The sequence below is a fragment of the Castor canadensis genome, chromosome 11 (assembly GCF_047511655.1).
Source record: "Castor canadensis chromosome 11, mCasCan1.hap1v2, whole genome shotgun sequence".
Lineage (NCBI taxonomy): Eukaryota > Metazoa > Chordata > Mammalia > Rodentia > Castoridae > Castor > Castor canadensis.
This window is the reverse complement of record NC_133396.1, coordinates 69,595,922-69,603,074: the sequence shown is the minus strand read 5'-3', so window position 1 is coordinate 69,603,074 and position 7,153 is coordinate 69,595,922. Positions and strand designations below refer to the sequence as shown.

The 7,153-nt window shown below is 41.7% G+C and overlaps 1 pseudogene; it reads right to left on the bottom strand.

Moving 5' to 3' along the window:
- Window positions 1–4,582: 4,582 nt before the first annotated feature.
- Window positions 4,583–5,817, bottom strand: LOC109679713 (transcription factor Dp-1-like; annotated as a pseudogene).
- Between the last annotated feature and the right edge of the window lie 1,336 nt (window positions 5,818–7,153).

The window sequence follows — 7,153 nt, the reverse complement described above, 5'->3', positions numbered from 1 at the left end:
TTATCAATAAGTTAATCACAATCTCACTGTTAGTTGACTGAATTTTCTAATGAAATGTTGCACATAAAATTAGAGAGAAGGATTATAAACTTACATAACTCAGTTCTAACACTTGAAACCAGAAGATTCCTCCCAAAAGAGCACATGGAGGTGGGTGTGGTGACTCACACCCATAATTCCACATTCAGGAGGCTGAGGCAAAAAGATTACAAGCTTCAGTGAAACCCTGTCCTCCCACCAAAGAACCTTTAATGAATTCTGAATGTTATGAATACAATATTATATTCATAATATTTTTCATCATCTTAAAAGGACACAAAAATATATATACAGTCAGATACCAACAGCATTTCAGCCAATGAGGACATGCAATGGTGGGCCTATAATACTATTGCTTAGTGATGCTACAGTGGTCTTAGTTTGCTCAAGTACAATCAGTGATGTTAGCACAGTGATGAAATAGCTTAATAGCGAGTTTCTCAGGTTGCATTCTCATCAAGTGTTCCATCTGTGTGTGTATTATAATCTACAAACAGAGAAAGTGCCACATTAGAAAATGAGCCAAGAGGAAATAAATTCTTTGAAAATATATAAGAATATTAAAAGTTATTATTTCTCAAAGACAATAAGTACCAAGGTAATAAGAGACTTAGCTGTCAACATAGTTACGTTCTGTAGTCCAAAAGAGAACACCATATTAATAGGTAGAATTATTGATCTTTTTACACTTTCGTGTACACAATAAGTATAATGATAGTATAGAAACATTTTCAAAGTAAATGATCATTGCATTAAATGGAAATTATTAAACAGATTTGATAATTCTCAATTCTCATCTTCTAATTAAGTTTACTACCCATGCCACCTTTGGCTACAACTTTCCTTTTCAAACATCTAAGGAAATCAAACATGCCCAGCTGTCTTTTTCAATGTTTTCATCTACCAATACCCTCTTCTGTATCCAAATCCTACCAAATTCTAGATACAATATTCTTTCCACCCTACCCACAATTGATTATTCACAATTAATTTACTAAATATTTATTACACTTACATGCACCAATTTGTATTTATAACTTTTACCAATATCTTATTATTTTCTTATATCTTCAACCATAGCATATATTATCACAATTATCAGAAAAATCAGAGTGTAGCTCCCATTTTGTACCTAGTAAAGCCAATTGTTTTCAACATGTAAATTTACTTCATTTATCACCTGGAATCTGAAGCTATGTGTCTAGATGCATTGCTCAAAGACAAAATTTTAAAATACCAAATATCATATTTCTTTGATATATCCCAGACCTCTTCAAACTGAAGAAATGGAATTTCAGAAAGGGATGGGACTTTGTAATTCTCCTATTTGAATGCTTTTTGACTGTAGCAATGGTAGAGAACAAAACTGTACTCATACTACTGGCTTATTAATTTGTTCATCAAACATTGATCGAACACTTTCTGTGCCAGAAATTGTCTTAAGTGTCAGTAGTTTAAGATGAATTATCATTTCTTTAGGGATGTAGAATGCTGTGGAGACTAAAGTTACCAGTACAGTTATGAACAGAGAATGGTTGAAACACAGAAAGTAGCCTCAGGAAGTCAGGAAATTGTTGAGGAAATGGTGATGTCTGAGCTGAATCACAAAGGATTTGTGAGTAGTAAATTAAAGAAGTGCTAAAAACTCAGGTAAAAGACATGGAAGCAAGGGTAAAAGCTTACATGAATGAATAACTAGGCATAGTTTGTTGATGCCAATATATGGACTACAATGTAGGATTACAGAGGAGATATTAGTCAGGAGGCAGTTCATATATGACTTACAATGATTTTACAGTCCTAGATCTTGGTATTTCTTATGGTATTCTCTTTTTGAGTTTCTATGTCAGAACCATGGTGGTTGACAATTAAACAAATCACTCTTGAGCCAATCTTAGATTCAGCGATTGAGACTCTTATGAAGTTTGAATCTGCAAGGATGATATCTTCCGACATGAGTATGTGATTTGTGTGTAGACTAAAGTGTGAACAATTGGACTTAAGACAGGACTGAAGGATATCAGAGAAGAAGAAAAATCTGGAATTATGGAATTCAATTAGTAAATCACTATGAAATGATGGTAGAAACTGGAGCAACAGCAGCAGGAATTCAGACTTGATGATAGAATGTGAAATAGACATGAAAAAAAAGCCAAGGAGAACGTGTTTTTACAACAAAACTTCTGAGAACACCATTTTAATGTGAGGAAAAAGGGTCCTTAGCAATCATTAATCCACTTACAATTATTATTCCAAATGATTAGCTGTATTCGGAGACAACATAGTTGAATAGAGCCCTGGGAAGGTAAGTGCCAGGGAAATATTCCAAAAGAGAATATAAAATTCTAAAGCTAGTTTGGCTAAACTCTTTTAGAAGCATGTCATGCTGTTCTTTGAGCTGGAACAGATTGAGGAAGAACAGAAAAATAACGTGTCTTGCAGAGAGGACTCTGAAACAGAGGCATTTTAAGCAGCCAATGAATCAAACACTGGGCAAGTGTAATACATGGAGAAGAATGTCAGCACTGTAGAGCCAGGGAGGAAAGTGTGAGCTCCTCCACATCAACGTGAAAGCGTGAGGAAGAACAAGTGACTGGGGTCTGCTTGTTCATCTTGGAGATCTAAATGTTAGAAAACAGATCAAAAGAAAAAAATGTTAACAATGAGGCTTTAGCCTCTGATATTTGAGCAAGTGTTATTTTCTTTTAGAATGGATTATCTTACCTTTGATGAATCTGAGTGACTAAAGATCATAACAGTTTGCATCTATGAACATCAGTGCCCTAGGATATCAATAGAAATATTGGAAGTGGGTCAGGTGAATCAGTTTGGATGGGGATCACACAAAAAAGTGAACAACTTTTGTCCAGTTAGGATTGGGTATTCAAGAACTCTTACCATCTCTACAGCTTCAAAATTTTTGTATTGGATACAAATGTGGATTAATTCATCATTACTTCCTCCACTGAGAAAATATGTTCAATGAAAAATAAAGCCTCGGAGCTCTTTCCCAGGCAAGAAACAATAAACAACATGCAGCTTGTGAAATCCAATTTTATTGGATTTTCCAATAAAATCAAAGAATGATAGCGTGTTCAACAGTGATTCATAGACAGAGAGGAGCTATAGTGATGGTGCGGAGATGACTGTGAAACAAGACTTCTGTTTACCTGTGAGTGCAATAGAAAAGTGTGAGACGTGTTTCTGTTCCAGAGAAAAGAAGTCTTCTCAGATAGGGTAAGCACTGAATTAAAATTTAGGAGATGGAACGTCTAGCTGTAGTTCTACTTAAAACTCAATTTTCTAATCTGAAAAATAGAACAGTTCATAGAAATGACTTTGAATTCTCCATTCAGTTCTGGTATTCTGAGGAACAGAATTTTTACTTAAGGACAATAGAAAAAAGTCTTTTAAAAAAATGCTCATGCACATTTTATTAACAACACTAACAGTGCAGAGTTAAACAAGTCAAACAATTAAAGTCTCTCTGTATTCCATAAAATATTACCAAAAAGTTTGTGTTTCAATAAAAAGACTACCATTTAAGAACAGGCAGAGACAGCAACTGTGCAGCTGACGGTTTTCTGTGAATTAATTTTAAGAGACTACTGCCTGTCCTTAAATTCCTTTTTCTTTTTATAAAAAAAGAACTATTAAAAATGACTGACAAATTTTGAGTTAAAAAATTTTTAAAACATTCTCTATGTTTAATTTCAAGTTTATAATAGATTGCAGGAAGTTGCTGTCAAAACAAGTACATTTGTTTCAGTACATGTCTTTAAATAATAGACTTTTAAATATGTAAACAACTATATAATAGTTTCCAAACGCTGCCTGTAAGAAATCAGGCAAATTCTGCTGTAAGCAATTAACTTTCCAGACATGTCCACAGCTGCGCCTGTGTGACAGTAACCTTGGCCAAACAAAACAAAACAAAAATAAATCAACAACAACAAAAAATACTTTGCAATTTGTTGCTGCAATTGAAAGGAAAAAAGCGTACCCCGAGAGATGCACGGCAGTCGGTGCAGTACGGGAGGTAAAGTCACAATGAGTCTGTGCCAGTTGCCATTTAGCAGCCGAGCTTTGCTATCTGCTTGGTTCTTTGAACACTACGTTATTTAACGTAGGAAACCGCATCCTGCAGTCTCGCTGTCCTCCAGCAGGTGGCACTACCACCGCTGCTAACAGGGCCTGTGCCTGGTGGGGATGCCCACAGGAGAACGGCTATTGCTGTCGATGATGGACACAGCTCAATTTCCTCAGCAAACCCAGGAAGCACTGTTGAGGGGTGAAAATGAACTGTGAGTTTAAGAAAGACAGAAACTGAAAACAAAATCTTAAACAGGCTCTCGGTCAGCACACTGGTGTCGGAACGTCCTTGTTTAGCAGAGGTGACCCTCTAACGCCATGGCTTACCACGTCTTCTTGAGGCTAAGCCAAAAAGAAACAGAAAACTCCACAATAAAAAAGTTTCTCTCCAGTGAACACTTTTTTCCTGAAGCTGAATTTGAAAGGGGAGGAGAGCCTACTAGTTGAGAAATCAGTCTTCCTCGTCATTCTCATTAAGTCATCATTGTCCTCATCGTCCTCACCGATGTAGGACATGAGTTTCCACCCGGGACCCGCGGTACTGGGACGCCTTGGAGCTGGAGGCCATCATCCCATCTGCAGCGTTGCTCAGGTCACCGTTAGGCATTCTGCACACTGACCACACATCCTCACACAGCTGGCAGAAAGCCTCGTGCCATTGGAGGAAGAGCCTGTGGTCATGACAAAACCCCGCCGATGGGTCCTGAGCCATTTCTGTTACATATGGTTCCAGAGGTTTCGGTCTTCAGCAGAGCAGCCCCCGACTCCAGTCCACAGGCCATGCCATCGCTTGAGGACTTCGATGTCGTCGTGAATTTCAAATGCACTGTCAAAGTTGAACAGATACTCAAATTTGTGGTTGGAGCAGCTGCAGTCGATGACAGCCTTCCAGCTGGTGTTGACGACGATGAAGGGCAGGTGCATGGAGGAGCTGGGCTGTGGCGGCCGGTGGGCCTGCTGCTCCACCTGGCCGTTTCTCTGCACAAAGTTCCTTAAGGCGACTTGCTGCAGGATGAGCTCCTGGAGCTGGGCCTGCTTCTGCTCGATCTTCTCCCCCTCTGCTGCCTGTCCACATCGAGGCTCTGGCACTCGTGAGCCGAGTTGGTGGGCAGAACGAACCACTTGATCGCCTTCTTCTCCTTGGATATGATATTCATGGCCATCCGCACGCTCGGGGCATCTTAGACAGGGCGCCGAAGTTCTTCTGGTCATAAACCGCCTCATTTGGTAGGATGTGGTTATCTGCAGCAATAAACTCTGTGACCAACTCATCGGCCACCTCATTGTGGGAGGTCGTCCCTTTCCTCTGCACCTTGTCACACACCTTCATAGAGAAGTGCCTAGGCCCTGCGCTCCTCCCACCCTTCCTGTTGCGCTTCCCAGCAGACCAAGGTGAGGAGTCCGAGGGCTGGTCTGTAACACAAAGTGAGAGCTGGGGGTGTGTGGACTTCCTACCACGATAGTGTTTGACGTTGCTGGTCTCTGAGGCATACCAATCACCACTTGCTGTGTGATGTTGACATTGGACTGTCCTTAAGTTTTTGGCCAGAGCTGCTCCCCGAGTGTGGTCACTGTAGACGGGTGGACAGCCACCAGGGACACCACATATTTCCCAGGACTAAGATTCTGGTCTATAGCGACCTTTAGTTCTCCGCTGGCTTTAATTATACCGGCATCTTTTGCCATGTTACTAGATCCAGGAAACCAAGGCTATACCGTGCACACTCCACAAAAGAAAACGCATTTTTTTCAGCGCTAGGGCCTCCAGGCAGCAGGGACCTTTCTTGCCCAGTCCTGACAATGGAGGTGGCCAAGCAGGTCCCATGATGGGATTTTAAGTCACCTCTCCAAACGGAAGCGCGCCCCACAGGCAACAGTAGCATTTGCACCCTCAGCAGCGGGATCTGGACCCCAACCCCTTGGTAGAGCGGGGCGCAGCACTGGGTCACCCCCACCTGGCACGCGGCCACACCTGCTCAGGCCCCGACTGGCCCCAAGACCCGGGGGCCGCCGCCCCGCTACTCTGACAAGTGGGCTTCCCGGCCTCTGCCGCTCCGATCTGTCACCAGGCCCGGCCTTCTGACCCCCGCGCAGCGCTGCCAGGGACCCCGCGTGCCCTCCGGCTGCCCAGGCGGGCCTGCTGGGGCTCAGGAGCCAGACGGCGGGGGATGGCACCAGGCGGGAACAGGGCCTGGAAGCGGGAACGGGGCGGGGCGGGAACCAGGCTGAGGCGGGAACAGGGCCAATGCTACCCATGTACCTAGCCTGCGCCCTCCCACCCGGTCCCTGCGACTCTGCAGCACCTGGCTGGGCGGGGCGTGGGCGACAAGGCGGGAGGTCCTGCCCTGGTGGTCCCTGCCCTGGGCCAGCGGCGCAGGGATGTGGGCTCACCAAATAAAGTCTTCTTACTTCTCCCTTTGCCCTTCACAAAACACAACAACAAACTACTATGTAGAAAAGTAAGAATTTGATAACTGATGTGGTTTTTCCTATACCCTCATGGATGAACTATGTGGGAAGCACACAGATACCCCTGACTGTTAGAATTTGACAAACTGTAGAAAGTGGTATCTCTTGCATAAAATATATAAATTATAATTTTGATTAAATGGCAATATTTTGAACAATGCTGATATATTTTATTTCAAAATTGAAAAATAATCAAAAAGAAAGTAGAGATGAAATTAAAAGGCAAATGATGAAACCTCACAAAAAAACTGTTCAAACAAATAAAGAGGGAAATACTTCATCAAAATGGAAATAGGTTATAATTAATATAACCTCTCTTCTAAAATGCCGCATTAAAATGAGAAGAATTTACAGTGGAAGATGAAGCACCAATACCATCAGAGCTCCTAAGAAAGAAATGTAAGAAATTAAAGCAGCAATAAAGAGAAATCAAGGATGTGACATATTCTCAGCTGAATTCTACAGACCTTCAAGAAGAGCTAATACTAGCACTCTGCAAATTGTTCCATGAAATAGAAAGGGATGGAACATTACCTAACTCATTCTAGGAAGC